Source organism: Calliphora vicina, chromosome 3 (genome assembly GCF_958450345.1).
Source record: "Calliphora vicina chromosome 3, idCalVici1.1, whole genome shotgun sequence".
In the NCBI taxonomy this organism is placed as follows: Eukaryota; Metazoa; Arthropoda; class Insecta; order Diptera; family Calliphoridae; genus Calliphora; species Calliphora vicina.
In genome coordinates this window covers 123416689-123441134 of record NC_088782.1, presented here as the reverse complement: position 1 = coordinate 123441134, position 24446 = coordinate 123416689, and the positions used below count along the sequence as shown (strand labels likewise).

The 24446-nt window shown below is 25.3% G+C and overlaps 1 long non-coding RNA gene across 1 annotated transcript in view; it reads right to left on the bottom strand.

Moving 5' to 3' along the window:
• Window positions 1-2606: 2606 nt before the first annotated feature.
• Window positions 2607-24446, bottom strand: part of LOC135955802 (uncharacterized) — a 75479-nt gene continuing 53639 nt past the window's right edge. The window contains exon 3 of the long non-coding RNA XR_010576300.1: window positions 2607-3237. This is a non-coding gene — a long non-coding RNA (uncharacterized LOC135955802). The remainder of the gene's footprint in view (window positions 3238-24446) is intronic.

Sequence of the window (24446 nt, the reverse complement as noted above, 5' to 3'; positions counted from 1 at the left end):
CCCATTAACAGGTCAACAGAATCGAGTAGCAAGTGATTTGTTCAATATGTATTTTACAATTTTGGTTATAACTCAAGTATTTTAAGAGATATTAACAAGATTTCTTTTGCATTGGGTAGAATGAAAGTGGAGCTTCTTTTTAAGCTGGAATTTTAACGCCCATTGCCACGCCCACTTTGTTAAATTATAGCATTTAGTTTAAAAACTCGTATTGATTAAAAAGTATAAATGTTTTGAAGTTTATTCTTTCGGCAATATAAAGTCCTCTTCTTGCTCTAACGTGTTGCGAAATTTCGTTTAAAATGGTTTTGGATTAAGAAAGTTATGACAAGATAGACTTTGGGTTTAAAAAACCATAAAATGGGAAAATTGTCTGCATAACGATTTCACTTATTTTAATATAACTCTCTTATTTTGAGGGTTATTGATAAGATTTCTTTTGCTTATGGGTAAAATGAAAGTGGGGCTTTCTTTTAAAGTAAATTTTTTACGCCCACTGCCACGACCACTTTGTGAAATTATAGTGTTTGCTTTAAAAACTCGTATAGTTTCAAAATTATAACTGATTTTAGGTTTATTATTTTAGAAATAGAAAGCTCTCTTCTTGCTCTAACATGCTGCAAAATTTCATTTCAAACGGTTTTGCATTAAGAAAGTTATGATAAGGGAAACTTTGTGTTTAAAAATGCTTAAAATGGGAAAATTGGCTGTATAACTATTTTACTAATTTTTACATAACTCCGTTATTTTGAAAGATATTGACAGGATTTATCTTGTTTTGGATAGACGGGAGGATGGGCTATACTATGATATACAACTTATTTTCAATGTGTGCAATATTGTTTTATTAGATGCCAATCAAAATTATAGTTTTAAAATAGTTCTAATTATAAGAAAAAGTGGGCGTGGCACAAATTTGATTTTCTTGTTATAAATTTCTAGTCCTGAAGATTCTTTTAGCAAAATATCATTGGAAAATCTTGACATTTGACCGAGTTATAAGCTGTTTTACTTGACCTTTGTTAGTCTCAAAAAGTCTTGAAATGGGAAAATTGTCTGCATAACTATTTTACTTATTTTAACATAACTCCGTTATTTTGAGAGATATTGAGAGGATTTATTTTGCATTGGATAGATTGTACGATGGGCTTTGTTGTGATATATAATTTATTTTCATTGTATGCAATATTGCTTTATTAAAAACAAATCAAAATGTTAGTTTTAAAATAGTTTTAATTATAAGAAAAAGTGGGCGTGGCACAAATTTTATTTTTTTCTTATAAAGTCCTAGTCTTGTAGATTCTTTGAGCCAAGTTTTATTATAATAGCATGATTCTTGGCTGAGCTATAAGCTTTTAAACTTGGCCTTTGTTAGTATGAAATTAATTGCGCCAAAAATTTGCAAAATTTTGATGTTGAAAAATTTGTCCCAGTAACAGGTCAACAGAATCGAGTAGCAAGTGATTTGTTCAATATGAATTTTACAATTTTGGTTATAACTCATGTTTTTCAAGAGATATTAACAAGATTTCTTTTGCATTGGGTAGAATGAAAGTTGAGCTTCTTTTTGAAGTAATTTTTTTACGCCCACTACCACGCCCACTTTGTGAAATTATAGTGTTTACTTTAAAAACTGTTGTAGTTTTAAAAGTATAAATGATTTTAGGTTTATTCTTTTGGCAATAGAAAGTCCTCTTCTTGCTCTAACGTGTTGCGAAATTTCGTTTAAAATGGTTTTGGATTAAGAAAGTTATGACAAGACAGACTTTGGGTTTAAAAAACCTTAAAATTGGAAAATTGTCTGTATAACGATTTCACTTATTTTAATATAACTCTCTTATTTTGAGGGTTATTAATAGGATTTCTTTTGCTATGGGTAAAATTAAAGTGGGGCTTATTTTTAAACTATAATTTTAACGCCCACTGCCACACCCACTTTGTGAAATTATAGCATTTAGTTTCAAAACTCTTATAGTATTAAAACTATAAATGTTTTATGATTTATTTTTTGTCAATATAAAGTACTCTTCCTTAGCTAATCTCCTGGAAAATTCAATTTAAAATTTTTGTTTATTAAGAAAGTTATGAAAAGCCAAACTTTGTGTTTAAAAACCCTTAAAATGGGAAAATTGTGTGTATAACTATTTTACTTATTTTAACATAACTCGTATATTTTTGGAGATATTTACAAGATTTTTTTTGTTTTAAGTAGAAGGGAAGGTGGGCTTTACTATGATATACAATTTATTTTAAATTTTTTCAAATTTGCTTTATTACAGACATCACAAAATGTTAGTTTTAAAATAGTTTTAATTATAAGAAAAAGTGGGCGTGGCAAAATTTTTATTTTGTTAAGTTTTTAGGTCAAGTTATTAGGACTTAAATTTGTCCTTTGGAAATATTTCACGTTTTTTTTTTAATTTTTCCAAAAAAATTGTTTGTTTGTTTAAAGTTTCAAATATTCTAAGAGAATTTATGATATAAATATTTCATTTACTATCCCCAGAGTGTGTTTCATAATTGTCCCCTTTAGTAAACTTTTTTTCAACAAATTAATCACAATTTTTTTTTTGTTTGCTTTTATTTTGCTGTTACTCTCCTTTTTTCCATAAAATTTTATTATACAGTTTTAATTGAAACTGCAGATGATAGCACCTGCAGTATGCAGTTCATTTTTATATATTTTATTTCATGATTTTTTTTTATATATTTCCTACTGTAATCTCTATAAAAACACAATTTTTTATGGATTTTTATGTTCTCCTAGAGATTAAACAAGAAGAACGTAAAAAATAGAAAAAAAGGTTGAGAAAAATAAAATATTAAACTTTAAATCCTTATTATGTATGGCCTGGAAGTTGTCCATAAATTGATATGTGGTTATGGTGCAGGACGACGACACACTTGCTGCCATAAGCTATATAAAGTCCCACTGAGTGTCGCCTGTTGTAATCTTGGCCAGAACACGCAACCTATTAAATTTTGCAGCTATAGTTTGTAGTTATTGTAAAGTTTCCTCTTTTTTTGGGTAGGTATTTAAAACGAGAGCATGTGCAAGTGTTATAAATTGTTAAGGAATGTTTGCTCAGCTTGTACAGGGAGTTGCTGGGCTCCTTTTTCCATGTATGGATGGCCTGCAGTTTTGCATACAGAAGCTTTTGATAAAGTGCTTAATTGTAGGGATTTATGGCACATTTGGTGGTCCTTCGCACAAATATCATTTGCTAGTAATTAAGGCTGTGAAAGAAATAAATCAAAGAAAGAAATTATTGAAAGGAATTGGCAAATAAATAACTTATTTTACTTAATTTTCTAAGAAAGTAACATCAGACTTCTCTTTCATTTATAATTCATTTATTAAAATATGTAATTAATCCCCTACAAAACCTCTATAATTGTTTGCATTATAGAAACACCAAAACCATACAACTAAATAACAAAAAAAAATAACAATATTAACAACACAATAACAATAATTTGCCCTGTATTCGGCTCAACAAGTGTTTAGCTTGAAAATTATTCCCCGACTAAAGTGCAAAATTAAAACCATATTTGTTTAAAAACAGCAGGAGGCTCCATCCACCAGCCACATTCATGTACAAACAACCAACAACTAGTATTTTATTACACTATGTGTTGTTTTTTTTTAATACAACTTTACTACTTGTATTTATTTTATTTCAGTTGCTATAATTTCAATAAAAAAAAATCATAATAATGAAATATATTTGATCCTTTTAGAACACAAAAGGAAGTGGAGGCTAAAAGAGAAAGAGTTTTAATTTTATATGGCTTGATAGGGTTTATTTTAATTGTTTATAATTTTCATAAAAAATGCTACAAATAGTATAATTTTCACAGATTAAGGATATGCACGATAACCACATTGAACTGAGAACCTGAACTAGAACAGAACTAGAACAGAACTAGAACAGAACTAGAACAGAACTAGAACAGAACTAGAACAGAACTAGAACAGAACTAGAACAGAACTAGAACAGAACTAGAACAGAACTAGAACAGAACTAGAACAGAACTAGAACAGAACTAGAACAGAACTAGAACAGAACTAGAACAGAACTAGAACAGAACTAGAACAGAACTAGAACAGAACTAGAACAGAACTAGAACAGAACTAGAACAGAACTAGAACAGAACTAGAACAGAACTAGAACAGAACTAGAACAGAACTAGAACAGAACTAGAACAGAACTAGAACAGAACTAGAACAGAACTAGAACAGAACTAGAACAGAACTAGAACAGAACTAGAACAGAACTAGAACAGAACTAGAACAGAACTAGAACAGAACTAGAACAGAACTAGAACAGAACTAGAACAGAACTAGAACAGAACTAGAACAGAACTAGAACAGAACTAGAACAGAACTAGAACAGAACTAGAACAGAACTAGAACAGAACTAGAACAGAACTAGAACAGAACTAGAACAGAACTAGAACAGAACTAGAACAGAACTAGAACAGAACAGAACTAGAACAGAACTAGAACAGAACTAGAACAGAACTAGAACAGAACTAGAACAGAACTAGAACAGAACTAGAACAGAACTAGAACAGAACTAGAACAGAACTAGAACAGAACTAGAACAGAACTAGAACAGAACTAGAACAGAACTAGAACAGAACTAGAACAGAACTAGAACAGAACTAGAACAGAACTAGAACAGAACTAGAACAGAACTAGAACAGAACTAGAACAGAACTAGAACAGAACTAGAACAGAACTAGAACAGACAGTTTTCTTATAAAAAAAAGTGTCTTCTAAAAGACAGTTTTCTTATAAAGAAAAGTGTCTTCTAAAAGACAGTTTTCTTATAAAGAAAAGTGTCTTCTAAAAGACAGTTTTCTTATAAAGAAAAGTGTCTTCTAAAAGACAGTTTTCTTATAAAGAAAAGTGTCTTCTAAAAGACAGTTTTCTTATAAACAAAAAAGTCTTCTAAAAGACAGTTTTCTTATAAAGAAAAGTGTCTTCTAAAAGACAGTTTTTTATAAAGAAAAGTGTCTTCTTAAAGACAGTTTTCTTATAAAGAAAAAAAGTCTTCAAAAAGACAGTTTTCTTTTAAAGAAAAGTGTCTTACAAAAAACACTTTTCTTAAAGAAATGTGTCTTCTAAAAGACAGTTTCTACCAAGAAAGTTTTCTTATAGAAAGTTTTTCGATTTATTCTAAAATTTAATATAATAGTCTGTGATTATCCTTTACCTTTGCAACAATTGCTACATTTACCTCTTCTCCTAAATATTTCCTTTCATGGCTCTCCCCTACATCTCTAGCATCATCTATCCCCCCCAAAAACAGCAATTATATATTTTATGTTTAAAAGGCGTGTTAAAAACTTATTAAAATACTTTTTTACGTTATAAAGCAACAAAAAATAAAACTGAAAACTGAATGAGAAAAAACAACTTGAAACTAATTTCAACTGCACACAAAAAGCTCTTTCTCCTCTACAATTTACAGTCTAGTACCCTTAAACTAGGAATAATAAATAAATTTCTTATGCGTAAATTAAAACAAGAAGAACGGACTCCCATGTTTTTAATACTTTATTTATAGTATTTGCATAAATTTCATTTGAAAACTTTTTTTTATAGTTATTTTCATTTAACACACAGGAAAACATACAAAAGATGAGTCGGTTCTGCTGGTGCAAAAATGAAGATGAAGTTGAAGTATTTTTTGCCGACATCTCTCTAGAACAAATTGCATGTTTGGAGGTCAGTAATTCATAGTTGAGCATAAAAAACGAAGCAAATAAAATAAAACAAAATAAAACGTATTAAAAATAAAATATTTATGATGATAATTTAGCAAGAAAAGTTGTAAATTTTGGGCAAAAGAGCTTAAAGAGCATGAAAATGTTTTCATGCTGCTTTCAAATTAAACAAATACTGCTTGTCTGTGTAAATATGTAAATAAAAAGATGGTAATTAAAATGAAAACAAATAAAAATTATTTCCAATTAAATCTTTAAAACTAAACATAAAATTTACTTGTTAAAATTCTCATTAAGTTTATGGACATCACTTCGTTATTTGTTATTTGAGTGGTTGGTTGGTTAGCTTGAGCTCAAGCATGCTGTAAATTTAAAGCAACAAACCCCTAAATTTGTTTCTTACAGCTGTCAAACACTAAATATCTAAACATGGCACAAGACATTTTGTCATTTACAAAATTAATTTCAAATAGTTGTCTCTCCGCTGTCATCAAAGTTAATTAGAAAAAGACCTCTGAACTATTTGCAGAGACAAAAATATTCACACACTCCCCTTCATCACAGCTATCACTGTGATTGTTTAAATGTCCTCCCTCCCATCACCGCACCGACATCATTCAACTAAGAGAAACAACTAAATTTTATCTTAACCCCTCTAACCCAACTGCTTCCATTCAAACAAACTAATTTTGATGAATAATTTGACTTCGATACAATGACAATTTTTTCGGTTTTGTGTTATTTTTTCACAAACACTCCATTGTCAATTGCTATCGACAATAATGATGAGTCATCTTGTTATTCAAAAGCTATTGAAAACATCCCCTGACCACCACCAGCGGCAGATGACCCCTTTAAACCAATAACACAAATCCCTTTAGATTAAAGGGAAATTGACGGAAAACTATCATTAATTTCGAACAACAGCAAATGACACACAAATGTTTGTGGAATTTCAAATAGAACAAAGAAATTTTGTCAACTAAAACTAAATAAATGATTGACATTTTGATGCTAATTGTACGAGTTCAATGGGAATATGATAAAAGGGGTCATAAAAACAAAAGAAACTTTAAATAATATTCAGAAAATAAAGATAAGAGATCACATCAACAGAAAACAACTGTTAATCTATAAAATTCTAGATAAAATATTCGACAATTCGATTAATTTCTATAGAAAATTTTCGATAACTACCAGAAATTGATAAATTTATGGAGAAAACTTGCGATAACCGCAAGTTATCGATCAATTTCATAAGAAAATATTCGATAACCACCAGAAAATTAGCGGTGACTTGGAGTTATCGAAAATTTTCTAATGAAATTTATCGATCACTCCCAGTTATCGAAAATTATCTTAAGAAAATTAACGATAACTCCTTGTTATTGAAAATTTTCTAATGAAATAGACCGATAACTTCCAGTTATCGAAAATTTATCGATAACACCCAGTTATCGAAAAGTTTCTAAAGAAATTTATCGATAACTCCCAGTTATCGAAAATTTACTAAAGAAATTTATCGATAACTCCCAGCTATCGAAAATTTACTGAAGAAATTTATCGATAACTCCCAGTTATCGAAAACTTACTAAAGAAATTTATCGATAACTGCCAGTTATCGAAAATATACTAGAGAAATTTATCGATAACTGCCAGTTATCGAAAATATACTAGAGAAATTTATCGATAACTCCAAGTTATCAACAATTGTTTAAAGAAATTTATCGATAACTCCAAGTTATCGAAAATTTTCTAAAGAAATTTATCGATAACTCCAAGTTATCGAAATTTTTTTAAAGAAATTTATCGATAACTCCAAGTTATCGAAAATTTTCTAAAGAAATTTATCGATAACTCCAAGTTATCGAAAATTTTCTAAAGAAATTTATATGATAACTCCAAGTTATCGAAAATTTTCTAAAGAAATTTATCGATAACGCCAATTTATCGAAAATTTACTAAAAAAAATTTATCGATAACTCCCAGCTATCGAAAATTTATTAAATAAATTTATCGATAACTTCCAGTTATCGAAAAATTTACTAGAGAAATTTATCAATAACTCTTAGTTATCGAAAATTTACTAAAAAAAATTTATCGATTACTCCCAGCTATCGAAAATTTACACTAAAAATTTGACAGTTATCGAAAATTTACCAAAAAAAAATTATCGATAACCAATTATCGAAAACTTACTAAAAAAAATTTATCGATAACTTCCAGCTATCGAAAATTTATTAAAGAAATTTTTCGATAACTTCCAGTTATCGAACATTTTCTAAAGAAATTTATCGATAACTTCTAGTAAAAGACAGTTATCTTATAGAGAAAATTGTCTTGTTAAAGACAGTTTTTTTATAGAGAAAAGTGTCTTCTAAAAGGAAGTTTTCTTATAAAGAAAAGTGTCTTCTAAAAGGCAGTTTCTGAAAAAGAAAAGTGCTTTTTGATGAAAGTTTTCTTATAAAGAAAAGTGTCTTCTAAATCGATCATTTCTAGTTATCAAAAATTTTCTAAAGAGATTTATCGAAACATTTCTTAAGAAATTTATCGGTAACTCCCAGGTGTCGAAAATTTTCTAAAGAAATTTATATATAACTGGAGTTATCGAAAATTTAATAAAGAAATTTATCGATAACTCCCAGTTATCGAAAATTTACTAAAGAAATTTATCGATAACTCACAGTTATTGAAAATTTTCCAACCAAATTTATCGATAACTCCAAGTTATCGAAAATTTTCTAAAGAAATTTGTCGATTACTTCCAGTTATTGAAAATTTTCTAAAGAAATTTATCGATAATGAAATTGTATATTGTTGTACAGTTCCTTTCAGACCTTAATACTTTTTGTTAGTTATCAATTTACAAGTAGTTAACCTGAGCAATTGTTGATTATTGACAATCTAGCAATAACAAAACTGTTCAGTTATCGATAACTTGTGTGAATTTGAATGACACATTGTCTTTTGAGAAAAGATGTTTAGAAAAGTTTATTTTTTTATGTAATAATAAAAGAAATCTTGATGATGTTTTTGGAAGAAAAAAAAATACTTGGAAATTAGTTACAGTTGTCCTAGGTTTGAGTAAGTGTGTCTATGTATTGTATGTATGTATGTATAAATGAGGTGACTATGACTGTGTGTTAGTTTATTTGTAATGTAACGATCTTCTGGGCACGATTTAAATGTTTTCTGAAAATGTTTTCTATGAATGTTTGTTCTATTGCCACTTGGCAGACAAACAATGTTTTCTGGATCTTTTTTATTTTCACAAAATGAAAAAAGAAAATCGTTTTTGTTACTTTTTTGTTTAATGCCAACCATAATGTCAGGGAGTGCTTAAAACAAATTCATGTTCTATGCTGGCTTCCAGGCTTTCCACACACACTCAACCAACCACCAGCTCTAAACACAACATTTTATTTTCTTCTTTTATTTTTGAAACAATAAAAAAGAACAGATTTCTTTTCTAAAGACCCCTTAAGGAACAGTTTCTTTCATGGAACCTAAATTCAATGACTTCCCTTTTGTAACGAAACACAACAAAGAAACCAAGCAACCAACAACAATAACAGCAACTTGGAAAGAAGTTAAAGCAGCAGAAAAGAATGGAGCTGAAGATGAAGAAAAAAAGGCATTAAGAATTACAAGCTTACTTTTCACATTTACATATTTTAAGCGAAAACCTAAAGGCCAAAAATGGAAATTACATAAAAAAAAAGAAACTACTACCACGAGGTACCAGGAAAAAATACAAAAAGAAAAAATAATAAAAAAAAAACTTTGTGTGGAATAGAAGACATGATGCATTCATTCAATTGTACAATGAAAAATTTAGCCAACGGAATAGACCAAGACCATGAGAAGATGCCAGTGACTAGGGAGACCATTATTATTTAAACTCAGACAAACAAAAAAATCCAGAGTTAATAGATGGAAATCAGTGTACATGTTTGCGCACGTTGTTACAACAGCCACACTTGGTTACATTTTGTGGAGTGAAAAAAATCATTAGAAAAATATTCAAGTAACCAACACAAGTATAAATCACTGCATAAAATGTTCATGGAAAATAGAAAAAAAAACGCTGGGACACGTTTTTAAAAAAGATGAAAAAAAATATTTAAAAATCACTCAAAAAGTTGTTAGAAAACAAAACTCTATTTATGCACAAAGTAATGAAATAATTTATCGATAACTTTTTGCTAGATAGGGGCACAAATAAAGGGATAACAGATAACAGCAGGCAAAAGAAAATGTAAAAATAATAATAAAAAAATAAGTTTTCAAAGCATTTTAATGAAAATGAAAGATAACTTGTAGTTTACCAAAAGAAATTTAACTATAACTCGTAGTTAACGAGATTTGTGTAATAAAAATATGAATTATCGATAAATTTTTAAAGAAAATTTTCGATAACTGGCAGTTATCGTTGATTTTCTTTAGAAAGCTAAAGAATATTTTCGATAAACGGGAGTTATCGATAAATTTTAATAGAAAATTGAGGATAACTGGCAGTTATCGTTGATTTTCTTTAGAAAATTTTTGATAACTGTCAGTTATCGTTGATTTTCTTTAGAAAATTTTCGATAACTATCAGTTATCGTTGATTTTATTTAGAAAATTTTCGATAACTATCAGTTATCGTTGATTTTCTTTAGAAAATTTTTGATAACTGTCAGTTATCGTTGATTTCATTTAGAAAATTTTCGATAACTGTCAGTTATTGTTGATTTCCTTTAGAAAATTTTCTATAACTATCAGTTATCGTTGATTTTCTTTAGAAAATTTTCGATAACTAACAGTTATCGTTGATTTTCTTTAGAAAATTTTCGATAACTATCAGTTATCGTTGATTTTCTTTAGAAAATTATCGATAACTGCCAGTTATCGTTGATTTTCTTTAGAAAATTTTCGATAACTGCCAGTTATCGTTGATTTTCTTTAGAAAATTTTCGATAACTGCCAGTTATCGTTGATTTTCTTTACAAAATTTTCGATAACTGCCAGTTATCGTTGATTTTCTTTAGAAAATTCTCGATAACTGTCAGTTATCGTTGATTTTCTTTAGAAAATTTTCGATAAAAAGAGCCAGCAATTAAGGTTCAAACTAGACAAATGTAAGGCCCTCTAAATTTAAGCTTAAACTGGACTGCTAAATAATCTTTTAATTGAAGTTTAAATTGGACACTTTAAAGTCCTTCTAATTGGCGCCTAAACTAGACTGAAAAGCAGACATTATAATAGATAAAGACTTTATCATTGAAGTTTAAACTAGGCCAGGCTTAAACTAGATCTAATAATCTACTAACTAAAGCTTAAGCTAAGCTTCTAATTAAAGCTTCATTTGGGCCCCATAATTGAGTCCTAAATGGACTCTTGAGAAATCATTTAATCAAAGTTTAAACTAAACATTATAAAGTCCTTCTAATTGGCGATTAAACTAGACCAAAAACAGAAATTATAATTGATTAAGACCTTATATTTGAAGTTTAAACTTGACTGGTAAGATATATCAAAATTGAGGCTTAATTAGAGATAAATATCTACAAATTTAAGCTTAAACTAGACAAATTAGAAACCTTCTAATTAAAGCTTGGTTTAGGCTACATAATGGAAGCCTAAATGGGAGTATTAAAAATTCTTTTAATTGAAGTTTAAACTGGACATTAGAAAGTACTTCTAATTGGCGATTAAACTAGACCAACAGGAGACATTGTAATGGAAGAAGACTTTATATTTGAAGTTTAAACTAGACTGGTATGATAACTTCCAATTGAGCCTTAACTTATATATTTGATTTTGGATATAATTGGGGTTTAAATTAGACTATCTAAAGACCTAATAATAAGCTTAATATAGTCTAGTTCGAGCTTTAATTAACAGATCTTTCTATACTCCAATTTTGCCAATATATTTCTTATAATTTCTTGTAATTTATCCTTTAATAACTCGTAAATCTAAGCTGTCATAATTTCCAAAACAAAGACGACCATAACTCACATCTTCAACTATCACACCCGCCATATCTCTTAAATGATAAAAAGAATACAAAACTAAAGCTTCATTTCCAAAGAAATCTTCCAAGCTAAATCTTGTAGTTTTGATGCTAAATAACAAATACAAAACAAACAAAACTACGCCTTCTATAATTTTTTTCTTTCTTTCTCAATTCCAGTAAAATGTATCGTTTTTTTTTTTTTGTTTTGAAGAGTTCCTAGAAATGGCAACAAAATTATTAATATTCGTACATTCTAGCAGCTAAAATTGTACACAGTATTTACATAAGCAGGAGAGACAAAAAAAAGCGTTACAAAGCTTTAAATAGTTTGATAGTTGGGCCAACACCAAAGCGTAGAAAACATAATTGTTGGCCATTGTCTGATGGGAGGCAAACAATAGAATGTGTTTGAGGCAAATAAATAATCTTACAGCTGGAAGAGAGACAGAGCAGGCGAGTGGGCCGATGTTAGAATGTAGGAAACAACAATTGATTATCTTTGCAGCAACAAGAATTATTAGAGGAGTCTTGAAATATGATGGCTGGCAATAGAAATTTTGTTGTTTTGTTGCTTTTCTAAAGAACCAACCTCAACATATTGGCCAACGTTTCAAAGTCAATTTTTGCTTGATTGTTACATTGTTGGGCTTTTGTTTTGGAGGTTCAATTTAAACAAAAAAGCTAAAGAAATGTAGGACGAGTAAATTTTAGGGTCTAAATGAAAGAAAGAAATAAATAAATAAAATGTGAAAGAAAATAAAAATCATCAAGCAAACAACTCAAGAAATAAGAGTTAATAGCTAGAAAAGGTTACTATGGAGGCTATCAATACAATCAATGGTAAAGTAATATAAACAGAGAGAAAAAAAATCAAGTTTGTTAAAGAAATGTTAAACAAAAAGTATGAAAATATTTGACAAAAACAAATCTTATAAGAAATTCAACCTTAAGAATTTAATATCATCAATTTGTTATAGAAATAATTTGAAAGAAATAGTTAGAAACACGAAAAACTAAACATTTTCAATTTTAACATTGAGACAAATTTTTGTTAATTTACATAGAACTTCCAAACTAATCAAAGGATTTAAACAAAATTTGAAATATCAATAAAGCTGGTCATAGGCTTTCAGAATACAGTTTGCTGGAATATAAAATTGAAACACAAAATGAGCTACAGTGGGCCAAATATGAGCACTTCTTAATCTCAAAACACATAAAAAATGATAAAAAAGCTAGAAAAAATATGTCAAATATTAATTTGACAAGAATTTTAACTCTTGGAATTAAATACCTTCCATTTGTTATATCAATAATTTGAAAGAAATAGTTAGAAACACGAAAAAGTGAACATTTGCAATTTTAAATGGAATGGGGCAGATTGAGACGAATTTTTGTTAATTTATATATTAATTTGACAAGAATTTTAACACTTAGAATTAATTACCTTCAATTTGTTATAGAAATAATTTGAAAGAAACAGTTAGAAACACGAGAAGCAAACATTTTCAATTTTAACAGGAATGGGGCAGATTGAGACAATTTTTTGCAAATTTCCATAGAACTTCCAAACTAATCAAAAGATTTAAACAAAATTTGCAGCATCAATAAAGCAGGACATAGGCTTTTAAAATACAGTTTGCAGGGATGGAAAATTGAAACACAAAGTGAGCCACAGTGGGTCAAATATGAGCACTTCTTAAAAAAAATATTTTTGTAACTGAAAATGCAAAAAAAAAATAATTAAAATCCACATAACCGCACAAAATATTACAGTTTTTAATAAAAAATTAATATAATGTTATTTAAAACATTTTCACCCAAAAATCTTTCCTAATTCCATTACTCCCAGTGTATTTTTCCCTTCAATACCTCACTCCCACTATTTGCAAAATCTCTCTTACAAACTGTCTATCATTGTTGCTTCTTGCCAAAAAAAAAAAAGAAAAGCCACCAACTAACAGCCAACCAAACCCACCAAAAACCAACTTGATGGTTTTTCTTAAGACTTCAGCCAAAAAGTTACAGAGGGAAAGGGAGCTGGGAAGGAGGTAAGTTACAAGAAATGGTTAAAAGATATTGTGAGGGTGATAAAGAGACACAATGCACGTTTCTTTTAACTAAAAACATAAGAACTGCAAAACCGAAAAATGAAAAAAAAAAAAATACTCCACGGAAAATCAAAAAGAAAACTTATAGACACTTAAAAGATTTCCAGAGGAGATGTAGAAAACAATCTGCAAATAAGTAAAAAAAATAAGGTAGACTAAGTAAATCTTTTGTAGGAGAAAATAACAAAAGCAATGAATAGAAACCTATGAAGTATTAAAGGCAAGAAAAGGTGACACACTAGCAATGAATGTAAGAAAAAATTGGAGGAAAATTTAGTGATAATTTAGGAAGAAATCCTTCTTACTTTTGGATGAAAAAAAATATTCATAAACAATCATCAAATTGCTTTAATTTTGGTTTCTTTGTAAATTAAAAAAAAATAAAATTTTTATGAAGAAATTCAATTACTATTACGTGAAATGGATTTTTTTAAATTATAAAAGTTATAAAAAGTATTATTTTTAAAACGTATTTTAATAGTAAAATATCTGTTCTAATTTCAGTTGTTATAAAAATTAAATAATACCCAAGTTTATATTCAAAACTATTTTTTTTAATGAATAATCTTTGAAATTATCTTAACGTAAATTAAAATTTTTTTTAATTATAAAAATGAAAAATTTTATTAATTTAAAATATGCTAATATTAGAGAAATGTATATTCTAATTTCGGTTTTTGTTCAAATGCCAGCAAAAGAAATCTGTGATTTTTAATAAATTTTTAAAAACTTAACGAACATAATTAATATTACTCATACGTTAAATATATTTGACTATATATTTTATGTTTTCAAAAATTATAAAAATTTATAAAATTTACATTCGAATAATGCCAGTCTTTAGTAAAATATCTGCTCTAATTTCTTATTTTCTTAGAATGTAAATTTAGTAAATTCAAAATTTTTAATAATTTTTCAAATACCTTACCAAAAATAAATATTACTCATACTTCAAATATATTTTTAAAAATTATAAAAATGTGTAAAATCTATATTCGAATAATGCCAGTCTTTAGTAAAATATCTCATCTAATTTCGTATTTCCTTCGAATGTAAATTTAGTAAATTCAAAATTTTTAATAATTTTTCAAACACTTTACTAAAATAAATATTATTCACACTTTAAATATATTTTATATTTTCAAAAATTATTAAAATGTCTAGAATTTATATTCGAATAATACTAGACTTCAGTAAAATATCTGCTCTAATTTCGTATTTTGTTAGAATGTAAATTTAGTAAATTGGAAATTTTTAATAATTTTTCAAAAAGCTTACTAAAAATAAATATTACTCATACTTCAAATATATTTTATATTTCTAAAAATTATAAAAATGTGTAAAATCTATATTCGTATAACGCCAGTCTTTAGTAAAATATCTGATCTAATTTCGTATTTTCTTAGAATGTAAATTTAGGAAATTGGAAATTTTTAATAATTTTTAAAAATAAGTATTAAAAAAAAAAATTTTAAATTAACAATTGCTATTTTTATAATGTTTATATAATGTAAATTATCTGCTGTAATTTTGATAGAATCCCTGATTTTTAATAATTTTGCAAAAGACTAATTTTCATTAATATTACTCATACGTTAATATTTTTTTTCAATTTAGAAACATTTTTATTTAATTTTTAAACAGAATTCTAATAGTGAAATATCTGTTCTAATTTCGGTTTTAGTTAAAATGAATTAAAAGTTAATGTAAGATTTTTAATATTTTTTTTAATTTATTAAAAAAAAAAATATTACTCATACGTGGACTATATATTAAAAATTCTCTAAAATTATAAAAATTGTAAGATTTATATATAATTTTAATTGAATAATGTTGCTAAATATCTGCTCTAATTTAGCATTTTGTTAAATTTTACAAAATTTTAATTGCAGATTTTTAATGTTTTTTTAATTTCATAATACAAAAATTAATATTATTCATACGTTGACTAAATATCTTTTAAAAATTATAAAAATTTCAAGAATTAATATTTGAATAGTGCTTAATTAAAGTAAATTGGTTGCGCTAATTTCACATTTAGTTCAAATGTAAAAATTGAGAATCCCTAATTTTTAAACATTTTTCAAATATCACTCATTGTGAGCTCCACAATTGAGGATTTAATTGAAGTTTCTAACAGTGAGGTGTTTTCTCTAATTTCGGTTTTTATTCAAATTAAAGAAAATTGAATGTACAAGTTTTTAATACTTTTTTAAATTCTGAAATTTTATATTTTTAAAAATTTAAAGAATGTTTATTTTAATAACACAGGTTTAGTTAAAATGTAAAAAAAAGAATCGCAGATTTTTAATAATTTTTTAGTTTCTTAACACAAAAATAAATATTACTCATACGTCGACTAAATATTTTATATTTTTAAAAATTATAATAACTTTAAGAATTTTTATTTGAATTGTGTTTTCTAATAGTAAACTGCTTGCACTAATTTCGCATTTTGTTCAAAAGCTTTTTCAACATTTTCAAACACTTTACTTTTCATTAATATTACTCATACGTTTTAATTTTAAAAATGCATTAACTTTTAAATTAAAATTTAAGGAAATATTCATATAAATTATGCTTATTATTAGCAAAATGTTTGCTTTAATTTCGTATTTAGTTAAAATGTTAAAAACAAGAATGACTGATTTTTAATAATTTTTTAAAAACTTAACAAAAAACTAATATTACTCATACGTCGACAAAATATTTTATATTTTTAAAAATTATACAAATTTCAAGAATTTTCATTTGAATAGTTCTTGCTAATAGTAAACTGTTGACACTAATTTCGAATTTAGCTAAAATATAAAAAGTAAGTATCCATGATTTTTAATAATTTTTTAAACACTTAATAAAAACTTAATATTACTCATACATCGACTAGATATTTTTAAAAATTATAAAAATTTCAAGAATTTTTAATTGAATAGTGCTAGCTAATAGTAAACTGTTTGCGCTAATTTCGCATTTTGCTAATTTTTAATAGTTTTTCTAAAACATACTTAATGTTTCATTAATATTACTCATACGTTTATTCCCAAAATTAAATTTAATTTTTATTTCAGTTTGATAACGTTATGTTTAGAAAAATTACTAATGCAATTTTGGTTTTTATCAAAATTAAAAAAAAAAAATAATAATTTCAGATCAATCATTGATATTACAAATACCATATTTCTATATTTTAACTTACAAAACTGAAATCGATTTTAAGTTGAATTTTGGTTTTTAATACGGAAATGTCTGTTCTAATTTCGGTTTTCATAGAAATAAATAACAAGTGAATCCGTGATTTTTAATAATTTTTTAAAAACTTAACAAACAAAATAAATATTACTCATACGTCAAACATATTTTTGATATTTTTCTAAACTATTAAAATTTTAAGAAAAATTTATTTAAATAATGCTCATTATTAGTAAACTGTTTGCTTTAATTTCGCATTTTGTTAAAATGAAAAAAATAAGAATCTCTGAATTTAAATAATTTTTTAAACACTTAACAAAAAATTAATATTACTCATACGTCGTCAAGATATTTTATATTTTTAAAAATTATAAAAATTTCAAAGAATTTTATTTGAATAGTGTCTGCTAATAGTAAACTGTTTGTGCTAATTTCGCATTTTTCTCAAATGTTAAAATTGAGAAGCACTGATTTTTAATATTTTTTTAAATATTTAACTTTTTATTAATATTACTTATACGTTTAATAATTTTTTTTTTTTTCAAAATTTAATATTTAAATGAACTTTAATTTTTGTAACACTTTTCAATAGTGATTAATATTTTTTAATTTCGTATTTTATTAGAATTTTTAGTTTTGTAAACTTTTAAGTATAAATCACTGTCAGTGTGAAGCCTCTCTTTTTACCTCCTTAAGTACCATTTAGCTGAAGTAGTGTAGCTTTCCATCATCTATTGTTTTTTTCTTTTCATTCTAAATAAAGCGGCTATTGTTGTTTTCTAATGAAAAAAGCAGCAACACAACAACGATCTCCTTTATGTGGTTTAGGTTTTCACCTTTAAAAACTCAAGGAGAAAAAAACACAACTTTAAAAAGATCTTTAAGGCATGATGTGAACCGTTTTAAGTCGCGCCAAAGGTCAATAATGCAGAAAAAAAAAATAACAAAAAAATCTCCTTGAAATGTTAAGAACTCTTTTTGTTATTAGAAAACCAGAACCTTAATTTATTTTCTATACAAACAATATAAATTTTTAAACACTAGAGATTTTTTTTCAAACTTTTGGTTATTTTTTTTTCTTTCAAAAATTAAACACAGAAACGTGAGAATTTAATTTTGCTGGCGGTTTCTATTTAAGGTTATTTTCAAACTGAAATAGGCACGAGAAGAGGAAAATAAATAGTTAAACCTTTTTGGAGGAAAGGGGCTGATTAAAAAAAAGCTTGTAAAGCTGTTGTGTAAGAAAGAGACCTTCAAAATTTGGCCTCTATTAGAAATTTTGTTAAACTTTTTCCTGCCACTGCAATATTTAATTAAAATTCTGCCAAAACAAATATTTTCAACCATTTTTACCACATTTCTTTTTAAAATACTAAAAATTTTCGAAAATAAACTAAATTCTTTAGCCAGCAACAATTGTTAGCAACAACAATTTATTATGGCCAAAAAGGCCAATGGCAATTTAATGCTGCCACTGCTACAACACTAACGACTACAAACGTATTAAATACTGGTTAAAATACCAAGACTTTAAAAAGAGAAACATTTTAGCCAAATGTTTTGTGGCAAAAAAAAACAAAAAAAACCAGAGCCTTGTAGATCATGTTAAACATTGTTAAGCAGTTGTTAGACTTTGGAGTTTTTTTTTCGTAAGACTTGCTTACAACCAGCAGTTGAATTGTATGTAAAACTTTAAATACAATTTGATGTGTTACGGCCAATTTTTGGTGGGTTGCACCGCGTACACCATAATAAAATTACATTTAACATGTCTTTCAATTAACTAAAGAGCCAAAGCGACAGACTGGACCAACCACAAAAAAACAGAAAAATTCTATAAAAAAAACTGCTGCACATTTGTTTGTCAGTTGTTTAAAAAAAGCATAAATTAGACTTACAATTAACCTTGGTTGCCAGCCATACAATTTTTCTTTCGTTAAAGGGGCACAGTGCCACCAATTGCCGCCTGTATTTCATGTGTGGAAGACATTTAGTTACTACGAGTCTTGTTTTTTTTCGTTATCTCTTTTTTTTGTGAATAAGTTATAAAACTCACAGTTGCCATCAATTTAAAGATTATTTATAAGATATAAATGCTTAAATAAAATAAAGACTAATCTCTTGTTTTAGTTGAAATGTCTGATGAAAAATTTGTAGGAATTTTAATTTATGTTAAACTTCAATGTGCTTAAGTTTGAAATAAATTTTTAAATGTTTTGCTTATCTTTGGTAAATGTTTGATAATTTTAAAAGTAAGAAAAACCAAAAAAAAGATACAAATATTTCAAGTATGTATTTCAGAAAAGAGCAACAAAAGCCACCCACGAATTTTAAAATTTTTATAAAACAATAAATAATATGTAGTATTTTTTAAAATACTTTTCATATTTTTAATATTCTAAACAAAAACAAAATTAAAGCTAAACACTTTGCTATTGAAAAGCATTATTAAAATAAAATTAAAAAAATTCCCTAAATTGTAAAAAAAAATATTAATAAACGTATGAGTAATATTAATAAAAAATTAATTTTTTTAAAAATTATTAAAAATCTCAAATATATTAATTTTAAATTTCTACAAAATGCGAAATTATAACAGATATTTATCTATTAAATTGCATTATTCAAATAAAAATTCCTAAAATTTTTATAATTTTTAAAAATAAAAAATATCCAGACGACGTATGAGTAATATTTATTTTTTTTTGATAAGAAATTAAAAAATGATTAAAAATCTCACATTCATTAATCCTACATTTCAACAAAATGCGAAATTGCAACATAATATAATCTATTAAATTGCATTATTCAAATAAAAATTCTTACAATTTTTATAATTTTTAAAAATGTAAAATATCTAGTCGACGTATGAGTAATATTTATTTTGTTGATAAGAAATCACATATTCACTTTTCGTCAATTTCAATAAAAACCGAAATTAGAATAGACACTTTGCTATTAGAAACCCTAACGGCCATTATAAACATAAATTTCCTTAAAATATTGTAAATAAAAAAGACTTTTAATCACAGTGTCCTATTTTTGATATTAGAAACCCTAAAATAATAAATTAAAGCAGAGTGTTTAAAAAATATAGAAAAACGTTTAAAACAAAACTAAAAAATCAATAAATTTAAAAAAATTTAATAAACGTATGAGTAATATCAATAAAAAGATAATTTTTTGAAAAATTATTAAAAATCTCAAATTTATTATTCCTACATTTCAACAAAATGCGTAATTAAAGCAAATATTTAGCTATTCACCTGCATTATTCAAATAAAAATTCCTAAAATTTGTTTAATATTTAAAAATAAAAAATATCCAGACGACGTATGAGTAATATTTATTTTTTGATAAGAAATTAAAAATTTATTAAAAATCTCAAATTCATTAATCCTACATTTCAACAAAATGCGAAATTACAACATAATATAATCTATTAAACTGCATTATTCGAAATAAAATTCTTTAATTTTTTATAATTTTTAAAAATGAAAAATATTTAGTCGAGGTATGAAAAATATTTATTTTGTTGATAAGAAATCACATATTCACTTTTCATCAATTTCAATAAAAACCGAAATTAGAATAGACACTTTGCTATTAGAAACCCTAAAGGTCATTATAAACATAATTTTCCTTAAAATATTGTAAATAAAAAATACCTACAATCACAGTTTCCTATTTTTAATATTCTAATAAAATACGAAAATAAAGCAGAGTGTTTAATATTGAAAAATATAGTAAACTATTAAAACAAAAATAAAAAAAAATTCCTTAATTTTAAAAAATTATAATAAACGTATGAGTAATATTAATAAAAAGATAATTGTTTGAAAAATTATTAAAAATCTCACATTCATTAATCTTACATTTCAACAAAATGCGAAATTATAATAGACATTTATCTATTAAATTGCATTACTCAAATAAAAATTCCTAAAATTTTTATAATTTTTAAAAATAAAAAAAATCCAGACGACGTATGAGTAATATTTAATTTTTTATAAGAAATTAAAAAATGATTAAAAATCTCACATCCATTTATCTTACATTTCAACAAAAACCGAAATTATAACAGATATTTATCTATAAACTGCATTATTGAAATTAAAATTCTTTTTATAATTTTTAAAAATAAAATCTATCTAGTCGACGTATGAGTAATATTTATTTTGTTGATAAGAAATCACATATTCACTTTTCATCAATTTCAATAAAAACATAAATTGGAATAGACACCTTGCTATCAGAAACCCTAAAGGCCATTATAAACATAAATTTCCTTAAAATATTGTAAATAAAAAAGACATTTAATCACAGTTTCCTATTTTTGATATTCTAATAAAAAACGAAATTAAATCCGAGTGTTTACTATTGAAAAATATAGAAAAACTTTTAAAACAAAACTAAAAAATCAATCAATTTAAAAAAATTTAATAAGCGTATGAGTAATATCAATAAAAAGATAATTTTTTGAAAAATTATTAAAAATCTCAAATTTATTATTCCTACATTTCAACAAAATGCGAAATTAAAGCAAATATTTAGCTATTCACCTGCATTATTCAAATAAAAATTCCTAAAATTTGTTTAATATTTAAAAATAAAAAATATCCAGACGACGTATGAGTAATATTTATTTTTTGATAAGAAATTAAAAATTTATTAAGAATCTCAAATTCATTAATCCTACATTTCAACAAAATGCGAAATTACAACATAATATAATCTTTAAACTGCATTATTCGAAATTAAATTCTTATATTTTTTATAATTTTTAAAAATGAAAAATATTTAGTCGAGGTATGAAAAATATTTATTTTGTTGATAAGAAATCACATATTCACTTTTCATCAATTTCAATAAAAACCGAAATTAGAACAGACACTTTACTATTTAAAACCCTAAAGGCCATTAAAACATAATTTTCCTTAAAATATTGTAAATAAAAAAGACATTTAATCACAGTTTCCTATTTTTGATATTCTAATAAAAAACGAAATTAAATCCGAGTGTTTACTATTGAAAAATATAGAAAAACTTTTAAAACAAAACTAAAAAATCAATCAATTTAAAAAAATTTAATAAACGTATGAGTAATATCAATAAAAAGATAATTTTTTGAAAAATTATTAAAAATCTCAAATTTATTATTCCTACATTTCAACAAATTGCGTAATTAAAGCAAATATTTAGCTATTAAATTGCATTATTCAAATACAAATTATTGCAGTTTTTATAATATTTAAAAATAAAAAATATTTTTCGACGTATGAGTAATATTTATTTTTTAAAATAAATTAAAAAAATTATTAAAAATCACATATTCACTTTTCATCAATTTCAACAAAAACCGAAATTACAACAAACATTTTCCTATCTAAAACTTGTATTAAACTTAAATACACAGTTCTATAATTTAAAAAAAATATAATTATAAAATACTTTTCTGTAATATTACCTATGAGTAATATTTATTTAGTTGGTTGAGAGTTTAAGCAACTATTTTTAAATCACAAATTTGCATTTCTAGCTTATTAACTAAAGCCTTTTATAATTCTTCTTAATTTCAAAAAAAAAAACGTATGAGTAATATTAATTATTAGTACAAGTTTGAAAATTTGGGGAAAAATCACAGATTTAATTTTTGATATTCTAGGAAAATACAAAATTAGAGCTGAATGTTTAATGTTAGTAAATATTATAAGAATTAAAATTTCTTTAAAGCTTTTAAATTTATAAAATAAAAAACCTAATTTTACGTATGAGTAATATTTTTAAAAGTATTAAAAACATTAAAAATTTCACATTCATTTTCTGTTAATTAAAACAAAAACCAAAATTACAGCATACACTTTAGTATTAAAAAGCATTAACCATTTTTTCTTGTGCTGCTTTTTCTTATTAAAAAAAATATTTTTAAAAAATGTACTAAAGCTAAAAGTTTTTAATATGTTAAAAATGCCTGATAAAACTTTATTTAGTCTTAATAAAAACCGATATTAAAACTGATCTTTGTCTACTAAGAATTATTATAGTGCCCAATATATTGTACACCTTTTAATTTTTAGAAATTATTTAAAGCAAACTTTGAAATAAATTACAAATCCATCAAATGTTATTAAGTATTTAAACTTGTAAGATAACTTTAAATTCATTGAAAATCAGATAAATTCAAAATTGCTTTAAAATGAAAAGCAATTTCTAGCAATTAATTAATATAAATCATACGTCTTATAGAAAGTAACTAATATTAATCATACGCTTTGTTAGTAAATTCTTTTCATTATAAAAAATAGTTTGTTTTCTTCCCAAAATCTCCTTTTATATTTGTTTTTTTGTTTAAAATTCTTTTCCAATTTTTTTTTTTTTTGTTTTCATTTCCTATCCAAAAATCTATTTATAGTTTGATTATTTCATTTACAAAACATTTTCAATACAAACACAAAAGGCCCTCTCCAACAAAACTACAAAACAAAATATTACAAATTTCTATAATAAATTTCATTAAAAGTTTTCCCAGTGAAAAGTTGTAACAAAAACTAAAGGAAAAAACTCTACAAATGAGGGCATTTTGCACAGCTAGGCGAAGAGGCAGAAAACTCACTGAAAAAGTGAAAGTTTCTTTACATTTTGTATGCTATAGTCAACTACTTAGACATGCATGAACATGATCTGAACATGCCCCTACAATATTCTCACACACAACATTAACAGAGAAATTTTCTGACAAGAAAACTTTTTCTATATGTTGAACAAAGTTTTTGCCTTGCTTTTTTTGGCAGGAGGGAAAAAAGTTTGGACAAAAATAAAATGGGTAGCAAAAGTTTAAGGGGAATTTTTTAAAGAATTATTATTTTTATTTCAGCAAACTAATATTTTATTTCAAAATGTTAATTAAAACTGAATTTTGTAAATATTTATAATAAATTTATTCTATTTTAGTTAAGCAAATTATTTTTTGCATATGAAAACTCTAAAAATTATATTAAAATACGTGGGTCGTTGGGTTAGGCATAATCCCTTAATAACTCTTAGTATATTGCTAATAATATTATCTTTTATAAACCAAAATTTTACTTTAAAATATTCTGTAGTTTAGGAATTGTCGAAATAATTGTTTAAAATGTTATGTAGGCGTATGATTAATATTAATTATGACTATTTTCTTTAAAAATTAATAAAGAAATATTATTTGTTTTTATTTTAAAATTCTAATGAAAACCGAAATTAAAGTACACCATAAGTTACTTAAAAATAATTTTATACGAGGGCCGGCAGTAAATATTTTTAAATTCAAAATTCACAGAAAATTAAATATTATTTCTTGGAAATGTTTCATGGCAAATTAATACTTTAACTGTGTTTTTATACGAGGGTCGTTCATTAATTATCTGAAAAAA